General features: G+C 48.7%; 1 pseudogene; it reads right to left on the bottom strand.

Moving 5' to 3' along the window:
- Positions 1–5,532: 5,532 nt before the first annotated feature.
- LOC102890143 lies at positions 5,533–6,297 on the bottom strand (annotated as a pseudogene).
- Between the last annotated feature and the right edge of the window lie 5,589 nt (positions 6,298–11,886).

Here is an 11,886-nt window from a genome sequence, read left to right as displayed (position 1 = left end):
AGGCAACGATGCTGAAAAAAAACAGAAGGCAGCAGGAAAAGAGGAAGACCAGACGTGAGACGGATCGACTCCACGTGCGAAGCCACAGGCTGGAGTCCCCAGGAGCCGAGCAGGGCTGGCGAGGCCGGGACACTGTGGCAGTACTCGTTCACAGGGCCGCCGGGCGTCGGAGCCGACTCGACAGCACGGAACACGCACCGTGCTTCAAAACCCATCTTCGGTCCAGAGCAGCCTTGAAGCTGGGAGCTCAGCTCCCCAAATATCACATTTATCTCAATTTGGCAAGAAGCTGAAAGCCTATCTGGGGCCATTTAAATTCTAATGTTATTAAGGGCTCATCTAATCAGCTTTTAAAATAAGCTGCTTTCAAATGCATGGGGAAGGAAGGTAGGGTAGCAGCAGCGGGCTGGAGAATGCACCTCTGTTTGAATTGCTAAAGAGCCTGGAGGCAGGAAGGGGCTTCACATTCGGTAACTTCTGTAATTCTACACCAAACCCAGCTAGTGAATAGCTATTTGTAAGTACAAGGGGAGAAAGGTTATTCCCGACAACCCCTGCTCTCCTGTGAGGTCAATCAGTAACACACGTGACAAGCCGGGAAGGATCAGATGGACTGGCCTCTGTGGCAGGAGGTGGCTTTGAGATTTAATCAACAAAGCAGCTAGTGCTTCTGAGAACTGCCTCTGAATACCGCCCCCTGTGGACTTCTGAGCAGGTCGGCAAGGCACGCCAGCCCGACTGGACCCACCGCAGTCACGAGCTGGCTTCAAGGGAGGCCCCTCACGACCCGCTCTGGGTTGAGTCTCCCTGGGCCCAGGAACTTCAGTCAGCCCCAGACTGAAAGGGAACTTAATGCTGGTGTGTTTAGGGCTCTGATGTGCTTGGGGGTTCTGATTCTGACCCCAGTTCAGACGTGGGTTTCTTTCCCACACTAAGCAAATCTCTGGCGCCAGCTGGGTGTCCTGTGATCCAACTCAGTTCTGACACTCTACCCGAAGAGAGCATTCAGATTCCACAGTCCAGGGCTCATCCCACAAGACTCCACTTCATACTCCCGTCCAAGTCCGGATTGTCGCCTGTGCCTCTGACCGAAATGCTGCAGTTTGGAGGTCCCCACAGCTCCCTCCCTGGGTGCAATCAGTTCGCTAGAGCAGCTCACAGAACTCAGGAAGCCCGTTTCCCCGCTAGATGACTGGCTTCTTATAGAGGATGGTAAAAGATAGGACTCAGCAGCCAGATGAAGAGATTCGAAGGGCGAGGTCCCAACCAAAGGCACCTCCGTCCTCGTGCAGTTTAGGGCCATAAGTATTCCGGTTCCCCAGCCTGGAAGCTCTTTAAACCCTGTCCTTTGGGATTTTTCTGGAGACCTCATTACATAGGCACGATTGATTAAATCTCCGGCCATTGGTAACTGAACTCTGTCTCCCCAGCCCCTCATCCCTCCCTGTACATCAGGGGTGAAGCTGAAAGTTCCAACTCTTTATCACATATTTGGGTCCCCTGGCAACCAGCCTTCTTCCTTAGGGAGTTTCAAAAAACACCACCTTATTATCATAAGCTGTGGTCGAAAGGTATTTGTTACGAATATCAAGACACCTTTATCTCCCTTATCCCATTTCGGAAACACCAAGCGTTTTAGGAGCTCTGTGCCGGAAACGGGATGAAGACCAAACGTGTGTTTCTTATTATTCATCACAGCATCCCAAGGAGCAAGCACCCCCCGCCCTCCTTCAGCAACAGGCTCATCCTCGCCCTTCATGAGCGTGTTCTCTGATTCAGACTGCCAATCAGTTACGCAGGACGGCTAAAGCTCACTCAGGAAGGATGTGACGTTTGTCTTCATGGTCGCCCCTCTCCCACGGCCTGTCTTCTGCATTCAGCCTCCTTGGATCCCCTGGCGGGGTCTTAGGCCCTCTCTTTCATCCTTCCAACCCCTCCGTCAAAGGCCTCCCATACCAGGGCTGGATGAAAATACGTGGAGGTTCTGGTCAAGCTAATTATTTGTCTCACGTTTAAACCAATATCCTTTAAATATTTATTCAACGTTGCTTTAGAGGAGGATGACAGCACCCTAGATCTCATAGCCCCGTCGAACCCACCTTATTCAGAAGTCAGTTCAGAGACCACTATTTTTATTTAAGTAAGTTCTTTTGGGGAGAAGGACCTTAATCTTTCCATGAGAGTGTTTTGTCAAACATTCTTTTAGCTACACAAGCACTGTCTCTGAGAAGAGTACCACAAGCAAAAATGTCTCCATCTAAATGTTTCCAGTGATGCCCTTGTGATAACCTGGTTGCTGCCCAGATGGTCCACCCCATTGCAGCTCTGCTTAGTTGCAGGGAACTTAATCTCAACGTAATCTTTGGTGCCTAGAAGCACCAGATAAACCAATTCACTCATAAGCGTGAATGGCTGATAGCCGGCTTAATGCGATGATGTCTCCCGGAGTCTCTACCTTCAGAGGTATTTTCAGCGGCCCAGGGGACTCTGTAGTCAAGTGTCCCCAAGTGAGGCAGGATGTAGCTGAGGATATATTCTGGGTTGATTCAAACATGGGGCTTCATAACAGACCTATCTTATCACACTACAGAGATAGATAATAAATGCACGATGCGTCTGAGGAAGGAAATGAGTTTTTCATGAACAAACTTTAGCAACCATATAAACCAACAGAGAGAGAAGGCCGGGTATATAATCATTGTTCCACACAATAAAAAGAGGCCTCACCTGTTTGAAAAGTCTCCAATTCGGCATATCGAGTTGGAGTTCCAGGAAAAGTTATTAAGAGAGCAAAATATTCACCGTGCCTGTCGGCTCTGGGAATCCTGCAAGCCTTCTCCCGTAGACCATTTTTCAAAGGTTATTATTTCAACCTGCACATTCTTTAGACTTATATATGTGGTACGGAAACAGAATTAGGAAAGCTTTTAAATTAAACGAAACAAAACGACAGGTTTTCTCCTCTAGCCATATAAATAGTTACGGATAGAGATAAAGAGGTGGATATTTTTTCGTAACGCTTTATTAGAGGTTTAGAACGCCAGAAATTTTTGAGTCGGCCTGCTGAATAATTTAGCAGCTGATGTGTGCAGGCCCAGTGCAGCCGTGGTTGGGCTGGAATGGAGTTTGGCCTCTCGAAGGGGGCGCGAGCACTAACACACTGTTATTACCAACCACATCATGAAATGCATTTCAGAAATATTTTATGAGAAGCCCAAGCCTTGGTGCCAGTTTCCCCAGACTTTTCCAAGACGGCACGAAGCCCGGGGAGCTAAAACTCCTGAGCACCTCAATTCAGGGGGCTCGTCCCCCAGGCTGTTGCTGCAGTGACCAACAGCCTGAAATCCCTGGGAACACGCGGTCGCTGGTGAAAGCCTCAAACTGGCCATTGCAATGATGGACGAGAAAAGGTTCACAGGAAATGGTACCTTTAGTGATGGCGTCTTCGATGCTCTCTCTTTCCAGCACGTTCTTTAATCCCAACACCCGAGGAGACCCGGCCTCTGCGCAATTACGACGGCCCGCCACCTGAAACGGGAACAGGGAGGGGAGAAACACGTTTATTGTTTCGAAATAAGGAGCCTGGGTTTTCCTTTCCATCCTAACTTCTGCGTCTTCTTTTTAATACGCTTGGAGGTGCGGCACGCGGATTCCCAAAGCCAAGCAAACTGTTATTTATTAAGTAATTTTTCCCTCTCCAGAGAGCTCTATTTGTTTCATTAATTTTCTTTTATTTCTTCTAATAGCTTCGCAATAAAGTGGTAAATATTTAAGGTAAAAAATTCTACAGACTGATTATAAATGCAGAAATGTGTTTTATGTAGAAAAATCTATTCTGAGATCTTTGAAGGTGGCTGGTGTTAGGAGCTTAGATGACCTGATTATGACAAATGCTTGACACTCCCTCCAGGAAGCCACTCATCACCCCAAAACCTGAGTCCCTCCTATGTCCTTAATGTCTGAGACGTCGTCTGTCCTAAAAGTCACCACCCATAGTCAATTTCTTCATTTGTTCTGTTCTCACTCTGAACTCTGACCTCCTCGAGGGCAGACTCTCTGGCCCATCCTCACCTTAGTCCTTGTCCTAAGTACAACACCAGCACAGAAAACCCCAATGCATTCTCACGGAATAAAGGAATGTATAACAAAGAGTCGCGCCCCATTCCCAGGGGCCATCACACAGTCCTAAGCAGGAGGATTCTGCCTTCAAGGGCCTGCTTGCCACAAATCCTTCTGAACCTTCTCCAAAGGGGATGCTGAGCCTCAGGGAGCTCATTTAGAGATGCCAAAATAGGATGTATTTGCACAAATGAAGTAGCACGGGATGGAGGAAAGAGCAAGCTTTTGGCCGAGGTGTAGGCTTGCTCATCTAAGTCGTTCCTGAATAAATCAATCTTCCCTGGAGGACCTGATGGAACCTCGGAATTGGAAGGAGTGGAAAGATCATTCGGTTCTGGGAGGGCAAATAGATTTCATCGCTGGTGAATACTCCAGTGCATCGTCAGTGGCTGCCTGGAGCGGGCTGGGGGATGGGAAGGGTTCCGAGGCTGCATCTGTGGGAAGGAGACTGGTCATCGATGGGTGTGCCAGTGCCCAGGGAAGGGAGGTCTTGAAGGTGATACAAATGCCAGGTATTTTCCTCCTCCAATTCTAATCTGGCTGCTAGCTAAAAGGAACAATTACAGGTCCTTTGGACAGTGTAATTTGGACAGCGGCTGCCCCAAATTTGCAGCCTACTTTCCTGACAGATAGCTCTGATATTACAAAATCTCTCTTTCCGTGGCATTAAAACTCCCTCTCTTTTTTGTTCCCACCTATCGACCTTCTTTTTTTCTCCTCTCCTCTGCGAGTTGGCGCCCTCACTCTTACAAAGCTGGTCCAGTCTCTTTTGAAACGAGTAAGTCAAAAGTCATCAAAAGTGCTAGCGAAATCCCCTTCAAACGTTTAGTTCATTAGACATCAATACCTTTACCATGCCACTTTATTATTATTTCTCCAACTCGATATAGGCACCGTCATTCATTTATTCAACTCATTTTTCCAGGTAAACCTTTTGTTTTAATAAATAGGGCATCATGGCTCAGATTTTAAATCACATTTACAGATAAGGAACACTTCTAGGCCCAAACAGGTAACAGTGAACCTCCTACTTCTGGGAGGAATGATGCTCCGCCTGCATTTTAAGCCTGAAGAGCAGAGACTTAATGGCAGGGCGTCGGCCTGTGGAACAGAGAACTAGAACCAGAGGGAGAGCAGAAGTCGGGGTGAGGTCCGTGCAGCCACCGCCTGACCTCTTCACCTTCATGCTTCAGAACCAGCTGAAAGTTGTGTTATTTTTAGATAAGTTAGAAGCAGGTTCCTTGATCATATTAAGTGAAACTTTCCCCCCACTCTTAACAATTAGGTTAAGGGCATTAGCTACAGAAAGGTATCCACTGATAAATACAGAATATTAGAATGGCAAAGAGGAAGCTACATAGATCATTTTTCTCTTCAAATATCAGCAGTGTATGAACTTCACCTTCCAAAGGCTTAGTCCAAAAACTTCCTATTGGCATTTGCGCCAAACGAGGCTCCCCACGCTCTGGCATCGTCCGCTGGGCTGTGAGATCCAGCTGGCTTTCTAGAATATCAGAAACCTTTATTTTATGACCCCCCATTGTAAATCTCAACTCCACCTGCTGTTTCTTCAGGCAGGTAGGCCTCCTGGTCAGTGTAGATGTCAACATCTTTCTCAGTGGCAGTTTCGTACACAGGGATTGCTTTCTGCACTGCAGCCTTTCCCAGAAGGGAATCCTGTTTCCAGTGACAATCATCTGGGGCTCCACCAGCTGGCACGAACCCTGGGCCAGGCCATCCAGCGGCACCTGGTACTGGGTTGTGTCTCTTACCACCTCGCCGGGTCTGTTTCGCTCCATTTAGTAGGTGGGGGATAAGGTCAGCTCTGGCTCTGAGGACTTCAAGGCTTGCTTGGTTCATCAGACTGGACATCTGCATTTTCTCCTGCTGCTCTATCGGCTGTCCTTTCTTCTTGTAGTTATCCGTAATCTTCAGTCTCTGGGTTTGCCCAAGACGCCCTTTCTCGATGTTGAACTCTGCTGCTTTTGTGTCTATTTCTTCTGCTTTTTCATTGGCTTCTTCTTCAATAAAAGGCGCCATGTGCTTAATCTGCTTCTGCACATCGGCATCACTGAGGACCACGGTGAAAGTGACGCTAGGCCGGCGAGCAACTAGCTCGATTTCAGGACTGAAGAAGACGGTGGAAAGGTGGGGAAGGGGCGGGGAGGAAAATCCCATGTATTTGTTTTACTACATTTTAAATTTTTTTATTTGATGCTCTTGAAATTTTAAAGTGATAAGCGCTCATAGTAAATAAGTGAATTCGCAAGAAGACAGAGACAGAAAAAGATAATCCTTCCTCTCCGATCTCAGCCCCTTGCGGTAACATATTGATAGACTGGCACATATCTTTCCACATTGTCACAAGTCAAGGATCTGTGAAACAGACTGAGACAGGACACGCACACTGAAGGTTTGTGGGGGGCGGGGGGTCTGGGAAACAGAATGGGCCAGAAGGAGCTCTGGGGTGGTCCCGCATTGAAAAGGAACAGGCTTTGGAGCCCACCAGTCCCTGGACAGGGGCTATCCCCAGGGCGGGGGCGGGCACAACCTTGACTCAGCAGCTCCCTTTGACTGAGCGGGAGGCCTGGGGAAGAACTCAGCTGTGAGCTGGCAGCAGCCAAAACTCCCAGTAGCTGGAGATGAGTGTCCCAGCTGGGTGGTGCCCCACAGCCTCTGCGATACACACCCCCCCTTATACTCACTTAAACCTAATTATGCATACATCTACAGATATATGGGGTGTTTTTGTCTAGTTTTTAACCAAAATGTTCTGCAATTTATCTTCACTTAACATATGTACATCATCGTTTTTTTCCTTAACGTATTTAGGCATAGGTACTCACACTTTACATAAAAAAGATCCTATTATACATCCAAGTTTTTGTAGTGCAGTATCCTTTTTCTTTTCTCTATTGCTTGACCCCCTCTGCCTTCTCTCTTTCCGCCACCACCCACATTACCCTGTACCCTGTGGCGACAGCATGGGTTGGAGGCTTTGGTACACTCCTCCATGCTCAGAGAGCCACTGAGATGTGTGTACGAATGCGGATAGATGCACTGAATTTTTCAGTCTCTGGGATCAACCACTTATTAAGAGCCCTTGAGTGCCGAGGCCTGTACCAGGCACTGGAGCCACAGGAGGAGGACACAGCCTCTGTCCACGCAGGAGAGCGACCCGGGACTGGCAGGCACGACAGGACGGGAGCTCACCTGCGGACGCGTCCCCCAAACACAGCGCTCTCTAGAGAAGTGGAAGCAGGACATGGGCCCTATGTTCTAGTCTCGTGCTCGTTTCCATTTAACTAGATTTAGAGCAAATAACGAGAAAGCTGCTCCCAAACCGCGGGCCGCGGGCTGAGCGAAGGCCGCACGGAATTCGAGCAGGTGCGTGCGGACCTTCCCGGGGCCGTGACCACACCTGCTCTGGTCGAAGGACGCTCGGGACGCGCCTAATGCACTGGCCTCGTGACATAAATGCATCGCCTCGCTCATACACGCATCTAATTTGATTAACAAGCCCTACAGCCCTGAAAAGAGGTCACGTGAAGGCCTTTTCTTGGAATAGATTTTTATCTAACCGGTGACAAGGCGAAGGGTTATTGTAATAGAAACTGACGCCAGTGTGTTCCAGTGAGGGCAAGTACGCCAACTTCCAGAGGCAGAACCGTTGGCAGAGGCAAATGTCAAGTACGGCGCTCAGGATCTCAAATCTTCTTAGCCCACACACTTCCGGCGGGGACTGGGGGGTACCGAGGGAGACGGGGAGAGGAACCACAAGGAGACGTTCGCAGGGCGGGAGAGCGCAGTGACTTGGCTCCCCAGCAACTTCACACACGGGCGAGTCCTCTCTGTCCATTCTCTCCACCCGCTCGTTCGCCTGCACTTCCTGGGGTCAACTTGTAACAGCCCAGCATTGAAAACCAAAAGTTTTCCTGTGAAATACGTCCAGAAAATATGCATTATATTTTCTTTCCTCATCAAACGCGATCCCTCTTGCACAGACTGTGAGCTCTGGAGCCCAAGTGGCTGGCCTTGGACTTTGTCGCATGGGCTCCAGGCCCCTGATGGCCCGGGCAGGATAGGAGGACGTGGCCGTCCGGAGTGGAGGATGGGGTCCTGCTGACCCAAACACAGACCTCCTCCAAAGCCCCGCATTTTTCTCCTTCAGCCTAGGTGAGTCATGGAGGAAGAAAGACCCTGCCCGGCCAGGTGAGACAGGGCAGCCAAAACCTGCACGGGTTTCAGACTCGATGGAGGTTCATTTGGAGATTCTGTACAAACCTTGGTACTTCGTTGTTTTTGGCTCGTTGCCTGCAAATTGCTGGCGATGTTCCAGTGACGGCCGAGTGATTGCGAGGATGCCGATCAGCTCGACGCCCGACCACCCAGTGTGCTAAAGTATGGTCAGTTTACATTTTTGCTCAATTCTCACAGCAGTCAGTTGCTGAAAATGGATCAGATTGCGAACGGCCCACAAATCATACTTAGTCATCTTAATGAGAAAATCGGGGAATCTAAGCAACTCTTGGGGATCCGACTCATATTCAGCTCCCAAACTCATCAGCTCTCCTGCCAGGAGAGACCTGAGCGACCTCTGTTTGGATCTCTTACTTTCAGGCGTACGTATTTGAATGTTTCTTAGAAGGTTTGCTCCGACCCATTCGTATTGCAAGACATCGCAATTCATCAAGATGTGGAAAGCTCGTGAGTGCTCGATCCATTGTCTAGTGCTTCATAAGCAATCGCCCCAAACTCGGTGGCTTAGAACAACAAACATTTACTATCTCACGGCTTCTGTGGGTCAGGAATTTGAAAGTGGTCTGTCTGGGTGGTTCTGGCTCTGGGCCTCTCATGAGGATTCAGCTGAGACGTTGCTGTGAGCCCTATCATCTGAAGGCTTGCTAGGGCTGGGGGATCTGACGCCGAGGCGTTTCACTTGCGTGATGCGGGGTGTCACAGGAGGTCGCCACAGGGTCCCCTGCAGGCCCGCTTGAGTGTCTCACAACATGGCTGCCTCCCCCCAGAGTGAGTGACACAAGAGAGAGTCGGGTGGAAGCCACAGTGGCTCTGTGACCGGCCTTACCATCGGTTCTGCAGGGACCTAGCGATGACATGGATTGGCCCTGTGTACCACGGGAAGGACAACGTGAGGGTATGAACGCTAGAATGCACGTGCTAACTGGAGGCTGTCTTGAAGGCTCGCTCCTTTATCAGTAACGATAAAGACCTGGAAGGAAACATTTCTGTCTCTTGCACTTCCCTGGATCAGCGAATGGAAGAGCATGAAACTTGGCTCAAATTCTACCTCTTAGCAGCCACACACTTCTGGAAAAGACACGTGCTGATGTTCCCCAAACATTCCTTTTCTAATCTGTAAATGGGGGTGATAACGTTTCCTTACAGTCTTGCTACGAGGAATAACGTAGATGATAGAGAGGAAAGGCTTAGCTCAGGTGCCACGGAAGGCAGGAGCTCAAACCTCGTTCGTTCCTCTTTCCCCCTCGTTCTTTCCTGTCGGGTGTCCGCTTGAATGACACTGTTAGATGACCCTGCTCAGAGTCAGCCTTCCACCCTGTCACACCCCTCCTTCCACCTCTGGTCTCCAAACCAAAGAGGGGCTCAGCCTTGGCAGTGTTCCCTGAGGAAGATTCGCCGAGGCTTCATAAAGTCCGGATGGGTGAGAGATGCTGCCATTCTTTCATATCTTAATTAGCAATTAATTAAGTGGAGGTGCAGGTGTCTGGAATATCTGACAAGCAGGCTCTATAATTATCTTTTATCATTATTACTAGTGGAAAAGATGGTCAGGGTGGTGCAAGTTTGCCCAGAATCTCAGGTTTAATTGAATGACCCAGTGAAGAATCAAAATGAGCAGGCTGCCCTTTCCATGTCGTTAAAAGCATTTCGAAACTCGGTGGTGCTTTGCGCTCGGGAGCTCTGCTGGCCTGTTATCTTGTGCCGTGATCTTTAGGCTTGGAAGAAGCAGGGCCCTCCAGGAAAGCACGCAATCACAATTTGACAACTATGCCATGTATGCGGCGGCATTTCATTAACGCCCTTCTCCCCACCACAGAAAGTCTCGGTTTGAAGGTCAGAAGAGAACTGAGCTCTGACTTCTGAGCTGGAGGAGAGAAGGGATGGGCTCTCCCACGTTGCCTCAGTACCGTCGGCGCCCCGGTCCCAGAAGTAAGTTCTAATCGGGAGGCGCAGCAAGACACTGACTCGGCGGTGGTGGCTTCACGACCTCGTGTTGACTTAGAAGGGATGGCAAGTGGGGGGCTTAGAAACTGGCCGCTGCCTGGAGGGCTCGTGGGCTTGAGTTCTCGGGGACCTTGGGAAAAGCCATCTGGGGCCTGGCCTCCTCTGTGTTCTAAACTCACACGTGGCGGTTCCCCACGGGCACCGTTTAGCAGGGACCAGACGAGCCATTCCAAGCTGGCCTTCCGGGGTGGACTCGGGACTGTTGAACACACGTCAGACCACCCTTTCACCCCAGAGACAGCTGCACGGTGTCACCACGGGGGATCATGTGAGGCTGGGTGAGGGTCCTTCGTGCGCCACACGTGTGTGTGTCTGTATAGCCTGAATAACACTTCCTAGGTTCGGTGTGATCACTTCGACACGCGTTCTAAGTGGATTATTTGTCTACGAGTGCCAGGAATCGGATCCGGACACCTGGCAGGTTTGGAGAAGAGTCGGTTGGTAACTTCATTCTTCACCATTCACGATTCCGACTTGAAGCGAATTCATCAGGTCTAACAAGAGATCTGAGGTCAACGGGACGATCCTAGGAGTGGAGCTGGGAGAGTCCAGCGTGTTCCCTGGGCTGCCAGGGCTCCCCGACTCTGCTTCGCCTGCCTGCGGGTGGCTGTGCTGTGAAGGGCAGGAGCCCCTTTTCCATCACTGGGCTTCGTGTAGTTTCCCGCCTCCATTCGTGGTGCTTTGAGTTGGTTCCCTACTGAGCATCGTCTGAGTAAAACAGCAACTAACAACCCCAGGCGGGGTAGAGTCAGCGCATGAATAATGGATCGGCAACGCACTCCGAGACTTAAAAGTTAAACCATTGCACCAAATGTTAACAGTGGTTCTCTCTGGGGCGTGATTTTTATTTCCTTTGTCTCTGTCCTCTTAATCTGTATTTCTTAACTGTTCCATTATGATTGTATTTTGCTTTAGTAATGAAAAAATAAATTATTTAAAAAAATTTGGAAAGTATGGTTATCACTTATTTTACCGAGTCTTACAGCAATTGTTCTTAGCCTGGGGTCCACAGGGAGCCCATGCACTTAGATGGGAAAAGAAAAATCGCATCTTTATTTTCACTAAGCTCTCACAAAAATTTAGCAATTCCTCTCATTTGGAACATAGATGAGAAGTCACAGTAGCATTAGCAATAGCTGTAATTTTGTCACCAATAGAAATCACAGATATTTTCATATCTCATTACGGGTGGTACAGATAGGTTGAAATATTGTTTAAGCTTATTACTACTTCAAAATTATAGTAGTTATTAGACTCACCAGCAGATTTTGTTATTTACTGTGTTAATAAAGAAACACATATATTACTGTATAGAAAATCTGTTTTTTTAGTATTTCGATAACTGCATTTCAATAAAAATGCAGTTTCTTCTATAATCCTGTATAGTTTATCTTATACATTTAAACCATTATTCTGAGACGGGTTTCATATGCATCACCAGGATGCCAGAGGGATCCATGACATAAAAAAAAAAAAAAAAATAATTAACTTCTAGTTTGGGGG

This window comes from Pteropus alecto, unplaced genomic scaffold (assembly GCF_000325575.1).
Source record: "Pteropus alecto unplaced genomic scaffold, ASM32557v1 scaffold101, whole genome shotgun sequence".
NCBI classification, from domain to species: domain Eukaryota; kingdom Metazoa; phylum Chordata; class Mammalia; order Chiroptera; family Pteropodidae; genus Pteropus; species Pteropus alecto.
Note: the sequence above shows the minus strand (reverse complement) of the source record. Positions and strands in the feature narration are given on the sequence as shown.